This window comes from Zootoca vivipara, chromosome 5 (assembly GCF_965207765.1).
Source record: "Zootoca vivipara chromosome 5, rZooViv2.hap1.1, whole genome shotgun sequence".
Classification (NCBI taxonomy): Eukaryota; Metazoa; Chordata; class Lepidosauria; order Squamata; family Lacertidae; genus Zootoca; species Zootoca vivipara.
Window position 1 is genome coordinate 70,526,339 of NC_142588.1, and position 18,992 is coordinate 70,545,330.

Sequence of the window (18,992 nt, forward strand, 5' to 3'; positions counted from 1 at the left end):
GGTTAAGACTGGCTTGAAGTAATGCAGACCCCAGAGTATTTATACTTGAAGAAAATGGGGCAAGATATAGGAAAACTACAAGTCAGTGGAATCAACCAAACTAAATCTGCTAAACAGCATCATCTCATTCAAATCTCATTTTAAATAAGGACACTTCTCTTAACAACCAGAAGAATGAGGTTGGGTTGCACAATCATTTCATGTTTTAAGAATATGCTGAGAAAACGTCCCAAGATAATGAATATTTTTATGAAGTAAATTGCACTTGTAAACGTCCTAAGTAATAAAAATAAGGAATAGCATCATTCAAAGTTGATTGTAATGGAATTTTTAATGTGCTGCCTGGGATTAAATAAATTTAAGGAGTGGTCTATTCTGGAGTAATGAAGGATTCAAGGGTACAATACTATATCTGAGTTCTACCAGTTGTGGGGCTGCAGATTTCAGAAGAGGCATTGCTATGCCAACAGATATTCCTGCCACAAAAAAAGAAACAGGCTGGTTTCCAGATGTGCTGGATTTTTTTTTTTTAATGACCTGCTAGTAAAAGTTAAAGGGACCCCTGACCATTAGGTCCAGTCACGGACGACTCTGGGGTTGCGGCACTCATCTTGCTTTACTGGCCGAGGGAGCCCACGTACAGCTTCCGGGTCATGTGGCCAGCATGACAAAGCCACTTCTGGTGAACTAGAGCAGAGCACAAAAACACCGTTTACCTTCCCGCTGTAGTGGTACCTTTTTATCTACTTGCACTTTGACATGCTTTCAAACTGCTAGGTGGGCAGGAGCAGGGACTGAGCAATGGTAGCTCACCACGTCGTGGGGATTCGAACCGCTGACCTTCTGATCGGCAAGCCCTAGGCTCTGTGGTTTAACCCACAGCACCACCCACTAGTACTCTGTACCAAAGCTGGATTGTGAGGGGTCAAGCTTCTCCAGGCATACCAGTAGGTTGGGTGCTGCCGCAAGGGTGGCGGGGAAGGGGCAATGAGTCCGGCTGGAATGAAACTTGGCAGGGCTGTCATTAATGGGGGTGGGGTGGAATTGGTCTGTCATATGGATTGCCAAGAAGACCGGTTAGGCCATGAGGGCTGGCTGGCTGATGCAGATTGGTGCAAATAATTTTTCAAGGGGTGTGTAGACAGGGTGTGTGTTTGTTGTAGCTCAAGCACAGGCAAACTCAGCCCCCCATATGTTTTGGGACTACAACTCCCACCATCCCTGGCTAACAGGACCAGTGGTCAGGGATGATGGGAATTGTAGTCTCAAAACATCTGGAGGGCTGAGTTTGCCTATGCCTGTTCTAGCTGCTGTGTTCAACTGCACACCTGCCGACTGGCTCAGTGACTGCCTTTCTTGACATTCCCCAGCCTTTGGATCCAGAGCTGAGCATCCTTCTGCTTGTTAAGCTCAAACACAGTGGTTGATCCAGCTTACCATCCTTCCCTGACAACCTCAGGGGCATTTTGTAACACACAAACATGCTCCTAAAGCAACATCACTTCCTGTATTCATCCCTAATCTAAACTAATATTGCCTGCCTGCCTAACAGGATGTACAGTAGTGCTGACTTGTGTGCCCATCTATTGGATGTCTAATATAAAACCCAATGGAAAATACTTTATATTGGAGCCAGCCTTTATCACATGAATAATATGCACAATTCCTTAGCAAGAGGAATTGTGTTTGAAGGGGAAGAAAAAGAACCGGATGCCTTTCTTGGATAGTACAAAGGAAGTTCTCTGTTACAAGCTTCTGTTTTGAACCTCAGACCATTTTATGTGTCTGCATTGGTAAAATTTCTTTTTCCACATTGTCCTGTAAGAGCACGTGCTGTTAGCATATGGACAGTCCAGAAGTGCAAAGAGCTGCACTTGCCACTAGTGCCCCCCCTTTAAAATGCTTAGATGCAAGTAGATTCTTTGGATAACGGCTGCAGCCTACCCTCCACCTTCTCTAACTTGAAAGGATGTTACAAAAAGCAGCAGCCCTACTCCTCAGAATTGATGTCATCCAGCCCCTTGAGCTACGTTTTGAAGTCTTGTAAAAACAGAGGGAATGCTGTTTGCTCTTGGGACTTGGTCTGCATTGACCATACCTGTACTGCGTCTCTGATGTGGGGGAGAAGACTGACAGTTTGAAATAATACACTGGCTTAGAGCTCCAGGTCAGGAACAGCAGCTTTTCTGGATGGGATTTTGGGATTCCAGCCATAATGAACTGCAAGAGGTTATGTATTTACAACCTTGGAGAAGGTCACTGCCAAACAGCAAACTAATCAGCGTGTTCATTTTCTACTACTTCCATTCTTGTGCTTATACTTTTTTCTTCCTTAAATAACATTTTGATTTAAAGTAGCATTTTCTTGTTTTACTGTACTTGGATTATTATTTTTTAACCTCCCCCCTCCCGTTTTCCTGATCATTAGAGATGATATACTGGGGGGGGGAGATACCTTGATGTAAATAGAAGTGGGCCAATCACTTTGGTTCCACTCCCTACCCCCCCACCCCGCATCCATGGCTGTGGACACAAGGCATTTTATTTTAGAATCAATGGAGACCACCCAAATACTAATTCTAAAAATTGCTCATTAGTAAATGCTCCACTATTTTGAATCTCGTTTACCTTTCCAGAACAAGTGTTAACGCAACACAGGATCAAAGGAAATACTGTAAGAATGCAAATGTGGGGACTCTCCCCTAGGTACAAAAGGAAAGCTTAGGGGCAATGGCTGGGGTTAGGACTAGAGTGATGCAATCAGGAACCGGAGAGGCTGCACAGCAGGGATGTTGATACTATGGAATAAGCTGGCATGTTTTGGGGCTGCTGCTGCTGCTGCTGTGAGCCCCTTCATTGAAAGCTCCAGGTTGTTTACCTGTGTTAATAAACCATATAAAGTCACACAGTGACACAGCCCCTGTTGTGCTCCATTCCCAAAGGAAATATGAACCCTGCATAGCACGCCTGCAACCCTTGGAATCCTGTGCAGCCGCTCGGCGGAGACTGGCGAGGCGTGTAACATTATTATTAAAAAGCTGCTTTTAATGTGCCTATAACATGATGACTCACAAACACCCACAACAGCATTTTCAGCTCCAGAGAACTCAAAGTCACTGTAAGATCCCCTTTGTATTAGCTCCAATGCTATATTTTTAGGTTTTTAAATTTAGAACGCTTCACTGCAGAGCTCTCATTCCCAGCCCACAGTTTCACCTTATAGTGGTCCTTCATAGCTATAATTTTGTTTGCCCGGTTTTCTTTACTGTGGTTGCAATGCTAGCTAGGCAGACTTCTTTGGAAACAAAAGTCCCATTGAAAGCAATGGGCTTTCGCTCCTAAAGCAAAGCACACACTTCGCACTGGTGGTGCAGATCATCTTGTTTACATGGAAAAAAGCATCAGATCAATTAGTTTTAAATGAGACATGTGGGGTTGCTTTGGCTGATTACACACTGCAGCTGCCGATGCTTCACACCCAATTTTTCTTTTCAGTCATCCGAGCTGAAGTACCTCCCTTTTCCAAACGCTTTTTCGTTTTTCATTTATCATCAGCTGCGATGAAATCAAAACAGCTGTTCTGACAGATACTCTTCCTCAGTCAAACTTCCATCGTACTGTTCCATTTCGGTTCCCACCCTTTCAAGGGTCCCCGAGGAAATCCTGTGTTGCTCTTAAAGCCAATGTCTCAGGCGGCAACCCAGCTAAGTACTTGGGTTTGACCTCAAAACAGAGAGACCACTTCCCCCCCCCCCGAGTGCAGCTGCACATTTCACTGTTTAGCAGCGTTATCCCCTTAAGAGAAAACACATTCAGGAGTCTGGATGCCTTTGGTACAAGTAGCTCCATTTCTTGACTGGGCTCTAAGAAGCAGAGCAAGCATTGACCTTGAGAAACCAGGGAGCAGGAATGCAGCCAAGGAACGCCTCACAAAGCCCAATTTCTTGACCTCCCTGGACAGCGTACAATTGACTGCACTGAGTGGCCCTCTTGCTCCCCCTTGTGGTCAATTTTAAACACCTCCTACCACTCCCACAATAACGCGAGAGCCCTGCAGGATCAAGCCAATGGCCCATTTATTCTGGCTCCTTGTTTTCACAGTGGCCAAGCAGATGCTTGTGTGGGGTGCTCAAAAGTAGGGCATGGGCTCCTCTTCTGGACCTAGCCCTCCTTTTAATATAAAGCAACAAGCAACCCGTGATTCTTTACATTTTGGGCAAAGAAATAACGGCATGCTACGGTATCAGAGGCACCACACCCCTGCAGTTGCTGGGGAGTACAAGCAGATGTACTCAGCTGGTCCCTGTGGGAAGAGTTGAGTTAGGCCTTGGGTCTGATCCAGCAGGGCCCTTAAAAAGCTTTTTTTAAAAAAATTGATTCGTGGGGGGAAATTGTGCAAATATAACAAAAAGGGAACAAAGAATAAAAAATGTAAATCATAAAGCACAACAGGGCTCTTCTGATGTGCCTCGTATCTGCATTATGCAAGTTCCGTGTTCTCAATCTCAGGTTTCTTTTAGCTTCAGTGGAGCCAGACTTTTACGTACACTCTGTTCCCCTGCTCTGCCTCTTGCTAGGCCAGCGCCTAACTAATCATCACCCCCTTTGGAATGCATTTCTGATCCAAGCGCTCATGACAATGTGTCGGATATATTTAGGTTTCCTTCCTTGGGACACTTGGTGGCCCCTAATGCCTTAATCATTGTGCTACTACTGTTGTTTACACTTCTACCAGACAAACTGCTACTAGGTGGAACGCATATTGATGTTTGCATTATCCACTTTACGTAAATTTTGCAAACGTCTTTTTCAATAGGAAGCGGGGAAGAAAGCATAATGTTTTGTGCAGCTTACCTGGTAACCGGCAGGTGCTCAGATCTTCATGGAATCTGCCCAGTCTTTTTCTTTAAAACTCAGTCATACTACTTGCCTTTTCCATTTCGAAGACGGAAAGTTCCAGTGGTGCACTGAATATGTGTGTGGTAGGGTTTATGTTATACAGGTACAAGCAGGTGGAAGTTTGACAATTAACGGCAACAACTTTTTTAAAAAATAAAATAAAATCGAATATCAATAAAATGAACCAAGGAAAACGACCTGTTGCAGAGGAAAACTTCACATGTAACTAACAATTGGTTTGATAATACTGATTAATTGAGGTTTGGGGGCCTTAGTCTGGAATATTAGCAATCTCATACAACTAAGTTAAATAAATGAAATATCTCCATTAAATATTTTTCCTTTACCAGCATTGTATATTGTAAGCATGGATATTGTACTACTCTTTTAAAAATTCTAGATCACTTTTCTGCATGTGCTCATTTTTATTATGTAATTCTAAATATCAGTCAATTTTTATGTGATATAATACCAAATATACTTTTAAAAAGTTAAATTACATACATTGACCTGGATACTCTGATAGGATAACTTAAGAACATTACCAGAAGGAAAGTATCCCTTCCTTCCCCGCTCTGAAGCTGAACAGTTCTTTGGAAATAACTAACATTATATTTAAATTTTTAAAGTAAAAATGTTAACAATAAGCATCTGTAGCCATGTGCATGTCCAGATTACAGTCCCCTGGTTATCAAATGTTTCTGAAAATAAGGAAAAAGATACTGCTATGACCTGTGTTTGGCCAGGTGGGTCCCTGGCATACACAGACTGATCCTTGTGCTGCTGTGCCTCTTTGCTGCTGCCCCCATCTCCTGTCTCCTCACTGTCCCCCAGGAGTCCTATGCCCTTTCCCATGTTGTTCTGGGGGCCCCAACCCTACAGAGAGGCTTTGTAGAAGGGTGCAGGTGGTTGCAGAAAGGAGGAGGCGGTGGGAAACTCTTCTTCTGTGGACTCCCTTAAGTCAATAGTGAACGGCAGGATGGAGTGTTCACCTAACTTCCCAACATGGAAGTCACTGCCAGTAACCAAGAGCGGGAGGGGTAAGGCAGCAGGGGGGTTGGTGCAGCGTGGGTGCAGCAGCAAAGCCAATCTGATGTTCCTGTCGCTGCACCCACACCATGCTGACCTCCGCTCTTGGTTACCAACAGCAACCTCCGCATTGGAAAGCCAAGTAAGCAATTCTGTCGCACCCCACTCGACCAACCACTGTGGACTTAAGTTGCCTTAGTATTCCAGCCTGTTCTCTTAAAACAAGCACTTTAAAAGTTGAGAGAAACATACCACATATGGCTGGTGTATATATCATAAGCTACATATCATATTGAATCACAGAGCTTTTTTCCCTTTTTTTCTTTCTTATTGCTTTGCACTAAAAAAACCTCACAGCCCTAAGTTCTTTTAATGCAAAACTTTAATGCTTTCCCAGTGCATCTTAAAGGGTGCCCATAGGAAACCCAGTAAAAGCATGAATGTTTAATTCTGATCAGATTAAATTGTGAGTGGAAACTGTATCAGCTCCGCGTAGGTTTGCAGACTTGCTTCGTCTATTCAATTTGACTCCAAGATATACAGTGCATATTAAGTCACACCGAGTGTAATGGAAACCCCTTCTGCTATTCTGTGAGGAAGTTCCTCTTCTATTCTTCAGCTTTTGCAATGATTATGGCTAGCCTTCCCCAACCTGGTCCCCTCCAGATGCAGCTGGACTCCAAGTCCCATCAGCCACAGTCAGCATAGCCAATGCCCAGGGATGATGGGAGTTGTAGTTTAAAAAAAATGGATAAAAGGATCAGCAGGAGTAGCAAAGCAAGGACAGCACAAAAACAGCACAACGTTGGTACCATTGTCCCAGCCTCACACCCATGCACTTCTTGGTTTTTTTTTGGGCAACCATTACTAAATAAAAATACTGCCTGAATGCAAACTTACAGTCCAATTCCATACCTGTTTACTTGAAAATTAAGCCCCCCAGCATTCAGTGGGGTTTTAACACAAATCAGCATACTTGGGATTGCAGGCTCAATTTCTAAGATGTGCAACAATCCTGCATGGAGGTTATATTATTAGGAACCTCCTCTTGGTGGACAAAATGGATAGCAAAACTAACTCAAGACTATGGATGGAGAACTAATAATAATAATAATAATCCCAGTTCAGTTCATATCTAAAGGCAAAGCTACCTAATTTGAACTTCCCAAAACAGTTCATTTTCTGAAGTGTAGCCATCCTTCAAAATGAATTTTGCAATACAACTCTGTTAGGAGATTTTCAGTTAAAAGCTGATAACTTTCCATGAAGATTTCTCTTTCTCTCTCTTTCTTTTCTTCTTTTTAACTGGCGTGGAAACATGAAGAGCTGAACTTTTGGTAGTTTTGAACAGAAGACTGGAATAAATGAAAAACTGAGAGCATCCAAAATTTGGCAGATTTACCCATCCATACTCGTGACACACTTTTTGATTTATATGTTCAACCTGTCCCTAATGCCAAGATAAGATACTATACTACAATTTTGCTCTTGATGTACAATAACTTGTTTACAATAAGTAATTGTGTGGTGAGCTCTATACTGGCCCATCCCTGCATCTAGGCACACAATCAGGAACACCATAATTTTCCGTCTATTAGACGCCCCCATGTATTTGGGGGGGACTCTGATTTAAGAAAATGGGGGGGGGGGAGATCTATCCGTGTATAAGATGACCCAAATTTTGGACATTATTTTTTTGGGGGGGGGAACCTAGTCTTATACATGGAAAAATACAGTACTTCCTACCCAAGGCATAAAATGTTTTGTAGAACAGGACCCAGACTAATCTTCCTTAATACATTGCAATCCAGAAGCAGCTGGATGGTGTTTCAGAGTTAAGAATGCCTGCAAACCAGGAAGTATTTATTGGCAATGCAGAGAAAACTAAGCAAGCAGCAACACGGGTGTGTAAACCTCCCATTTTGCTTTGCAAAACAGAGGGAAACCAATGCTCTCCAGAGTGCTATGTAATACATGGCTGAAGATTTAGCTTACTTTCTGGTACTGCTACACATGGAGACCAAGGCGAGCAAGTCATTATTGATGTCCTTAGTAAGAAATTCAATTCTTCCAGGGAAACACCATTCCTTTTTTTAGGGTGCTTTCTAGTGTGGAAGGCAATCCCCTTTCCTTGCCTTTTGCAAGTCACTACTGTGACAAACGTCATGACAGGAGAGGAACTGACCACAACTGAGACTGGTGTGCTGACAACTCAGGAGCAACGCAGCACAACATGGTAAATACCTAATTTACCACAGCAGGAGCTTGCAGATACATACCAGTGAATAAAAAGTATGATGCACTATTTGGTTAGCTCTCATCTAACTTAGTGTGAGCCCCAAAGATAACAAGTGTTTAATCTTTCCAGACTTATACAGATGGCTGTCACTTACACAAATGGTGGTTTCTCTGACATACTAGTGCTTTTTCTATAGGATGGTAATTATCTGAGATTAACAGCAAATTTACTGCTATTAATCTCACCCACATTATATATGGCAGAGTGGAGACCCTATGCCCCACCCACACCGATATTGTTGGACTGCAGTTTCATCATCCTTGACCATTAGCAATGCGGCTGGGGCTGATGGGAGATACGAGTCCAGCAATATATGGAGAGCCACAGGTTCCCCATCCCTGAAGTATGCACCAGACCTTGTGTGTCTCAACATCCCCAAAAGTATGCTTAATTGGGACTGGGGACAGGCCTTTTTCAGTGGCCATATTGAGGCTCTGGAACTGCCTCCTCTGAGAGGCTCATTTTGCTGTCTCAATACTCTTAACATGGACAGCTAAAATCTCTTGTACTGTACTGTACTGTAAATGATTTATATATCCCACCTACATGTATATCCCAACTATCCTTCAAGAATCTTAAGACCTGCATAGTCTTTCCTACTTTACATTCACAACAACCCTGCAATGTAGGTTACTCGGTGAGCTTCATGAGAGAGAGCAACTGGCCAAGGTTACTCTGTGAGCTTCATGACTGAGCGGCGATTTGAACCTTGGTCTTTCACATCTGAGTCCAATACGGGCTCTCCTGCCCTGTATATCTATTTTAAACCTGCAATTCTGTATTGGTTTTTACTCCATGAGGATGCCAATTATCTTAAGAGCTGCCTCGTACTTGGTTGTGTTCTGCTCCTTTTAATAATTTTGTTTTACTGTATTTGCTTTAGTTTGTCGTTAGCCTCCTTGAGCTTCTTAAAAGAAAGGTGGAGTATGTGTGCTTTAACGAAGGAATAGATTTAGACACACAAGGCCAAACCTACAACTCTTACGCCACCAGAAGTGCACAATGATTAATTGTGTCACTTAAGATGGCGATCTGTGTTTTTTTGTTTTAATGCAACATCAACTTTACCGTGTGTCAAGAGAGGAAGTGAATTAGTGTTGCATTAACAAAACAGGTCACCACCTCAAGTGACATAATTACACTGCAATCTGTACTGAATGGGGCTCACTCCCAAAGCAGTGGGTAAAGGATAATAACTTTGGTGCATGCCTCAATTTTTTAAAAAGAGCTTTGTACATAGCAGCCAGAAGAATGATGCCACATTCAGCACACCCTCGCCTCTCCTTCCTGTAGTTTGTATAGAGAGAATCATGTTCAACAGGTTCACAGTCAGTTTTCTGCAATTCCCTATCTCTTCTCTGATGCCAAGCACTCCAGCTTGCCTGTCTTGGCCTGGAGGTTTGTAGCATTAGCATATCTAGAAAAATACTACCTGTATCTTTTGTGACTGGAACAGACACGTACCCAGTATATGTGAGGGCAACTGAACTCACCTGTTACTACAGCATTTGCCTTTTAGAATGCTTCCTTGATTTCATTATCCAGCTCAAGAACATTTTGATCAGAGGGACGATAGCACAGCCCAAAGCCAAAAGGAGGAGCTAGAAATACAGGTGCAAACATAAAACAGAATATATGGCAGGCTGCCTTCCATCTAGGTGAGAACTCACCTGCTGATTACATGCCCTTTGCAATCAGGTTCCCCAAAAGACCGGAAGAAATGCTATTAGGAATCCTAAGCAGAAGTATAAAGAAAGAAGATCACAAACTTTTCATGTATGCCACCACGGCCGCAAGAGTTATTTTAGCACAAAAGTGGAGAACAATGGAAGTGCCAACGATAGAGGATTGGAGGGAGAAGTTAATAGAATACTCAGAGCTGGCGAGGCTAACGGGGAGAATTAGGGATCAAAAACAACAAAAGTTTCAAAAAGAATGGGAAATTTTTTATAATTTATAGGAAAGACTATTGTAAAATCTAAACAAAGAAAGACCAAGGAGAAAATAAAATGAGAGAAAGAAAAAAAAAGGGAAAACTGGTAGACTACCATTATAAAATGCAACAAGAGGATAAGTAACCAGGACGTAAAATTAATTATGTGGAAAATGAATGAAAAAAGGTATCTGGTAGAATATATAATGGGACGAAATCAACTTGACGGGAAAGAAAACCAAAAGAGAGATAGGAGGAAGTCAAGTTGGGGAAAATGAGGTGAAGGTGAAAACAAAGAATAGGAAGAAAAATGTAATAACTTGAGACACATGCCCAGGCATTCAATATGTATGAAAGGATACTTTATTTGGGAAATGTAAGCTATGAATGGATACCTGTGGTCTTTTTTCTTTCTTTTTTGTATGGAATAACTTTTTCTTCTTTTTTATGTGATTTGTTATTGTATATAGTTGTAAAATCAATAAAAGTATATTAAAAAAAAAGATTACATGCCCTTTGCAAATAGGAACACCAATGGAGATTTCAAGGAGATGCGGTGAAGCTCCTGAAACAGGCCTCTGGCAAGCCTGTGGAACTGATATACAGCCTAGGAGGGCATCTTATGACTCCAGTGTTTAGTCAATTGGGCACAATGACAGTCAACAATAGGAACAAATCAAAACAAGCTCCTTATCACTCCTTAAAAAGGAGGCTGGATCCTTCCTAAGAAGCAACTTACAGCAAAGCAATGAAAAGAGACGTCTCTGAACAACAAAATGAATGATACTGTATGGAATTATGCAAAATGTTATGCTTTACCAGTGACCCTCTGGTCTAAACTGAGCCTCTTGGGTCTGCTGATTGGAAGGTCGGTGGTTCGAATCTGCACGTATGGGTTCCCTTTTTATTTGCTCACTTTGGCTAGATCCAGAGAGATCCATGCTTAAAGTGAGCACAATAAAATCAAAGGGATTTAAATCACCTGCTATGATTGATTTGTCCCACTGATTTAAATGGGACTGCACCATAGCTGCCAAGTTTTCCCTTTTCTCACGAGGAAGCCTATTCAGCATAAGGGAATTTCCCTTAAAAAAAGGGATAACTTGGCAGCTATGGTCTGCACTAAGCATGACTAACACCCATTACATCTTCCAGATTGCATCACAGTCTGAGTCTAAGTGACAGTAAAAATGCAGTGAGAACACTTATGTACACATTGCACGGAATCGTTACAGCTGCGAAGGCTGTGGTCCAGCAGATCTAATGTTCATAAGCAAACTTCACAAGTTGATCTAAAAGCTGATTTCAGAAACGGTTTTATTTTGATTTCTTTACTTCCCCCCTTTCTGCCAAAAAATGTACAGTACCTTGATTTTACAATATAATTAGCAACCAAGACTTGTAAGAACAAATCCTTTAAAAAGCAAACAAGCAAAAACACAGAAGATTAAAATAAACTCTTGCACTTTGCTATCTTCATTTTCACAGGCATCATCTTAACAAAACCCCGTGGCAAGAACAAGTGCTCAACACACCAGCAGGTACAAGGATATCCCTAACAAATTCCATTCAATTAACTCTTAAATACAGCAGCAAACTCAGAAATATGAACTCATAGTTGGATGTACAATATAGGCCCTTTAACCATGGGAAAAATTCCCAGGGGAAATTGTTGCCCATTGGATAAGACAATAACCCCCCAGTAATGAACAGACATTGACACAGTACACATATCTTCTTCTCCCTCCTGTAATAGAAAATGGATGGAAGGAGAAGGGAGGAGAGCTGCAAGGTTGACAAAGAGAGGCTGGAAAGTGACTGGAGAAGGTTTTTTTTCCATTACAGCCATCAACCAGGGAGACTCTAAGTAGTTTCCATGGCACCTGATTTAAGGCTCCTGACGGTGGCTGAATGAAGATCTCTTATTTCAGCTTCCCAGCCTCAAAAACACAGTGCAACTTTCTTTGGCCCACTTCTGGGGACACACCTCCCCTCCTCTTTTTGCCACCCTGCAAGGAGGCAGAGGGAAAGAATGCATGCACGGAAAAGGTACATAGCCCTAAATCCATGGCAGGCCACCAAGGAAGCAGTTGGTTCAATGGCTGCTCTTGTACCACCTGAACACGCTACTTGGAAGTGGTATTAGACAGCATGACAGCAAGTTGCACATCCTCTGTCCCTGCTTATGTGAACAGAGGGCCTGCCACATCTCTCCTGGGTGTGTGCAAATGTGTGAGCTTGTACCTGTATTAGCAGCGCATCAACCTCTTTCTAAGTGAGATACACATAGTCCCCCAGTGTGCCTGATATTTTGAACTATGTTGCACCAGGTCTCCACAAATTCGACAATGAATAGTTCAAGCCTACCCCAGGGCAGAACAATAGGCACCCTGTTCAAATATGCTGTTTCTACTTTAACATTTCCACTGAAGGGAGAGTTTTCACTTCCAGGGAGATGCTGACATATGAGTGCTTCCAAACAAGCGAGCTATATTCATCTGGGCTCACCTCTTTTACCCAACCCAACCCTGAAATTATTGGCTGCATTGGGTGACAACAGCAGAAAACGGCTATTTTTGCATTTTGCATCCTGGCTGTGGAATGGCCCCCCCCCCAGAGAGACTTGCCTGGTGCCCACTTTGTGGTCCTTTTGGGCCAAGACCCTTTTATTTTCCTAGTCCTTTGACTCTTACATTTTAAAATCTAAAATTTATTTCTTGGTGAGTATTTGTTATAGTGATTTTGTTCTCCTGGTTTATATTTTATTGTTTGCACTTGCATTTTACTGTTAATAAAAGCCATCCAGAAAACTCTGTTATTGGGCAGCATGTAAAAATTGTGAACGAATGAATAAGTAAATATATTCAGCTGCACTTCTGAATTGACTCTAAAAACCAAAATCCCATTCTGCAAGCACTGGGACAGTGTGATTACAGTTTATGCCTCTATTAGCAATCTTTCTAGGGAGATACGCATACCACAACTTCTGAAAATAAAATTGGCCTTAAAGAATACATACGTGCTGGAGTTATCTCTCTTACTCTGTGCAAGTTCTGTTGGGCAGCTTCCAACAGAAGGACCAAGAAGGAAAATTTCTCAGTAGGCTGTTATCAACAAGCAACACATGCAAAAAAAAGAGATCTGTATTTTTATAAGCTCAAGTACTTACAGGCACACCCCGGCTCTTTAAAAACCAAAGACAGCAAAAATAAATTACATAATACCCAAGTATAATATAATATAAATATCCGGTGGAAGTCAGAGAATTAACTGGCTTTAATCCAAACTCTTCCCTTTAAACTGGCCGAAGCACAGACTGCCCTTCAAGTTTATCCAGATCTGATTACCACCACTCATCAAGTAAGTCCCTAGATATATTTTGTCTGTCTCACCTACTCAGATGTTCCATTCAGAAAAGTAGTTTCAAAAAGAGGACCACAAGGGTTGGGAAAGAAATAAAGTCTTTAAAGCTACATTTTTGTCCCCACTTACTGGGGAGTCAGCCCCACTGAAAAGTGAATAATTTTTTCTGAAGTAACATTAGTACATCTGTGGAACATTGCAGTCATTTCAGTGTGTAACTGTACCTTGTATTTCACTCTGAAAGGTGAAACAATACTGTACCAGCGTTGTACCAAAACAAATACAACAATATAAAATCAACGAGACTTTTCCCTATTTATTTTCACTGACAGACAGCAGGGCAGACGGCGACTTGTTTCTAAGCATGTACTAAAGGTAAATTCCGGGCAAAGGAATAAATATTTTCAAAAGAAACATGTTTGCCTTATCCGTCTCTTGCAATTCTGTATTCTGTTGTAAAGACACTTTGCTGTTCACACCATACCTGGATAAGGCATTTTGGTAAAGACAATGAGAATCTGCAGTGTAATCCTAACCATGTCTACTTAGAACTAAGTCCCACTAAATTCAATTAAGGTTTACTCCCAAGATCATTTCTGAATTTTTTGAAACAGAAACTGAACCACAAGTGGACGGGTTTGCAAGTGTTTGTTTCTTTGTTTGTTTAAATCTTGCAGGCATAAATGCTTCTACAGATGAGAAAATGAACCACCAGAAGTAAACAACACTCTCAGTGTCAAACACTCCATTAGTTCTTTCTGCATTCCTTTCAAAGTACATTTCTGATGAGGTAGTTAAGCAAATAATCCCCATTTTATAGGTGGAGTAACAGAGAATGATGACTGAATACATGTCTGCCATAATCCTGTTGACTAAATGGTTAATTCCTATGCACAATCAATGGAACTTAATTTTGGGGGGTCTTAATTCCCCAGTGAGGACAACAAAACTGCATTTCAAAAACGTGAGCAGTCCAGACATAGCTAAGCACTACAACATGCTGTTTATTTCTCTGAGTGTTAATCAAGCATGTGCTTGAAATCGGCGGCACTTTAAAAAGTGCCTAAGCTTTGCTGGATTGCACCACAAAGCCGCCACCAAAGTGCCCCAACATGGCATCAGCACCTGGAAGATACCCAAGACTCAAATAGGTCCTGTTTCCCCCTCCCCACATTCATGCGCACATTATGCAGCGATGAGGTTGCAATGAATGGAGCTGGATGAGTAGCAATATAGAGAACGTCATAGACCTCTTATTGTCTGTAATAACTGCTACCTGAAATATAGGCAAGGAGAGGGAACTTCCAAGGCTCTACACCAAGAATGACGAACCTGTGGCCTTCCTGACCTTGTTGATGACAACTCCCATCATCTCTGCCCATTAGCCATGCTGGCAGAAGAGGATGGGTGGATTCTAACAACATCTGGAGGGCTCCAGGCTCTCTGTCCTGCTTTCTGCCCATGGTTGAACCAGATTGTGCCCCAAGTGTTTATGGTGAAGTAATTAATCACATTTTCTTCTTATGAAAAACTTGTGAATGACTATACTGACTGCTGGCGGCCAAACTGGAATTAGAATCCAGGTGCAATTTTAATTCTCAGCTCTGTGCTCCAACAACTTAAGCAGGAAACTGTAACGTGCATTGTTGTTGTTGTTGTTGTTGTTGTTGTTGTTGTTTAGTCGTTTAGTCGTGTCTGACTCTTCGTGACCCCATGGACCATAGCACGCCAGGCACTCCTGTCTTGCACTGCCTCCCGCAGTTTGGTCAAACGTGCATATTTGGGCAATTACTGTGTGCACGATGCCTTGCTTGTAAGGCAGGGGTGTTCAGCCTGTGATCCTCCAGATATTGTTGGACTACAATTCCCATCGTCCCTGACCACAAGCCAAATGGCTGGGGCTGATGGGAGTTGGAGTCATCCAACATCCTGCTGTAAGGCATGTAGACAACAACCAAATGATTTTAGCTAGTTTCAAAGTACTGTACAATGTTCCCTTACAAATTTGCCAGGAGGAATACTACCGGTATACTAAGATGGCTTTTACTGATTCAAACACAGAAAATAGTCAAGTTACAATTCTGTTGGAATAGCTAACTAGGTGAGAGTCTGAACATGAGAACAGAAGTCCAAAAGAAGCTCAGAATGAGTAAGGCAGAATGGTAATATTTTTGGTCTGCCTGCTCCATTTCTACACATTAAACATGGAGAATGGTGCATTCACAACCTTTTCTGTGGCCTCTCAACTTGAAAATGTTAGCCTCAGAAAGGGATGAATATTTTGATGCCAGTCCTACAGATACCTTTTTTTTTTTTTTGAAAAAGTGCAGCTGATGAAATGGACTGCGGTCCTTGAAAATTTATGCCATAATAAATTTGTTAGTCTTTAAGGTGCCACAATAATCCTTGATGTTCTCACTCAAAAGCAAATCCCATTGATTTCAAGGAATCCAGTTCTGAATAAATGTGTTGTGAACTGCCCTGAAACCTACGGGTATACGGCGGTGTACAAATTTAATGAATAATAATGATGGTGATCAAATGCTTTGAAGTGCACTTATAGCTGCACTCTTAGGTAGGTACAACTGACATACAAATGAATGTACTCCAGACCCCACTTTCAGACATTCTATAATATCTAGCATGGTCAACATGGGACGGAAAATAAATAAACAGAGAACAGGAATCTGTTCTGCAGCAACTGGAAACATTATGTTCTCTGTAGAAATCACTATCTTTTGTGGCATATATATCACATAAACTTTCAAACAAACAAAAACTGCCAAAGCCAGCACAGCACCTGCCCTTTATAAGTGTGTATACATATGTTTTCAGCATAACATCCATTGGTGCACTGTTTTACAAAACACAGTTGTAAGCCTTGTGTGGCTTGAGGGCCACATTCCGTTCTGGGAAACCTTCCAGGCAGGGGCGTAGGAAGATAGGTGCGGTGGGGGCTCCAAGGGGCGCCATCGCGAGCGCCCGCCCTGCCCCCAAAATGCGCGCCCCGCCCCGGAACACGTGCCCCGCCCCTCTGGGAGGTGCGCCCCACCCCTGGAACGCGCACCATGCCCCTCCGGGAGGCATGCCGTGCCCCCGGGAGGCGCGCCATGGCCCTGGAACGTGCGTTCTGCCCCTCCGGGAGGCGCCCCCCGCCCCCAGAACAGGCGCCAGCCTCGCCCCCGGTGCCAGAGCATGAAGCTCCGCCACTGCTTCTAGGGGTTTCACGCCAGTCCAGAGGCAAAAGTGAGAAGAGCAGCAACTGCAAGTTTTAACTTTATGCAGCAGGCTAGTTTCCGCACTCATACACCTTTCTATCTTCCATCCAGACAAACAAGGGGTCATGATCAGAGTTCAAGATCACATTCCAGCAAAAACACCTGAGACTGGTATGAAGCAGGGTTGGTAATGGGTGTGGCCTGGGAAGAGGAGGCGTGTCAAGGGGAGGGTGTATAGCCTAGGGGGCGGCACCTGAGGACTAGACAGATATGCTTGTAGGGCCTGAGAATTCCCTGGACCTGAGAATTCCTACCCCTGGTCTGTTAGGGAACCTTCCATAAAGGGGGTCCATTGCTCAAATACCAATGAACAATGGCCATCCCATTCCCCTACAACGTTTCGAAGTAAAGGCGTTAAATCCAGACACATTACAGAAAGGAAGAAATATTCAAAGCTTTGTACAAATATCTTCCCTAAACAGCCCTCAGCGGCAGAGTTGGTGTCTGGACATAGCATATGATAATGAATGGCGTCGTGCCCTCTTACCTATCTGGAGTTGCCTCTTGCTCACAAATAACGCAGCATAGATTTTGCCACTGACTTAAAAACAAAAAGGAAATGATGGACCTTCATATTATAGAAGCTTTCCCTCCATATTTATGGACGATAAACCATCCATTAGCAAACTATGCCGCCTTTGCTATAGGTATGCCCTTCAATGGAGCTAAAAGCAAGCATTCAAATACTTTCACCCTAGAAATCCTGCACAGAAATGTGGCAATCGATATTTGAAGCACAGATAGTCTAAGCAATCATTTTCAATTTTAAAATGGTGATCTAACGTGATCTGTTTTATCGACTGTCTTATTATTTCTTGTTACAGGTAGGTAGCCGTGTTGGTCTGAGTCGAAGCAAAATAAAAAAAAAATCCTTCAGTAGCACCTTAAAGACCAACTAAGTTTTTATTTTGGTATGAGCTTTCGTGTGCATGCACACTTCTTCAGTGTCTGTGTATCTGAAGAAGTGTGCATGCACACGAAAGCTCATACCAAAATAAAAACTTAGTTGGTCTTTAAGGAGCTACTGAAGGAATTTTTTTATTATTTCTTGTTATGATATAAATTGGGTTTACACCGCCCTGAAATTCAAATGGGGTGAAGGCTAGTATATAAAGATTTCTAAACAAATATTTGCCCTCTGATAGATCCAGTAAAACACATGTAAGCAACCACAAGTCACAACCCCTGACCCAGGATGGTTAGCATGCTTCATATCCATGGATCATGAAATGACTCCTGACTAGGAAAAAGGCTGTTAGGTCTGTAGGTGGAAAGAGTAGTAAAGTAAGTAGCTGTAAGAACAGCTAACACCATATCAGCACCATAAGCTTTTATCTGTAATTGAGATATATATAGAAGCCATCACATGGTCTAAATATCAAATGTATTTTTACCATTCGCCACGGCCTTTCTGACATTGCTTTGCAGGTTGCCCCGCATGATGTTTAAACTGGTAAGCACAAAAAGCAAAACAAAAAACCCACCACCACTCTTGATATACTGTATAAACCTCTTTGCAGGCTCTTTTCACATTTAGATTGGACTCTGAGGTTTCTCATAGCAGTGAGAGTGTTAACTCCTTGACTTTTCCATTTTCCAGTGCATTTCTTAATTGCTGAACTCGATGCTCTAATGGCCTCTCCTGGAGAATGCTTCGGATAAATTATTTATTTTGAAGGCTGGGTGAGTCATTTTGGGGGCAGATCATTAAAACAATTACCGTATGTTGTTCTGGATGAATTTCACCCAAACAACAACATTTATTTTTAGCAAACCCATGTCAGATTCACTGTGCCGTATAAGCAGAATATGTGCAGAATACGATAAAAGGTTAAAACCTGCAGCTGCTCCTCATTTGGAGAAGAGAAGCATATGAAACTATACAAAGTCACAGACTGGGCAGACTTAGCTAAAGAGAAACAAAATGTTGATATACAGCATATTGTGCAATAAGCATGTATTTCCCCAGCCAGGCCCCCTTTTTTCTTTTTACATAATGCTTAGCCATAATTGAGACTAATGAAGGTTAAGGCCACAAAATGTGTACCAAACTGTGGTTTCACATTCTAGTTTGTGGCTGATACTTAATTTATAATTATACTGATACCTGTGTTATCTTACTGGGTTTGGTGTTTTAAATTGGTTTTAACACCTGTCATTCAACTCATGGCCTGCTATTTGTTGTTTTAAT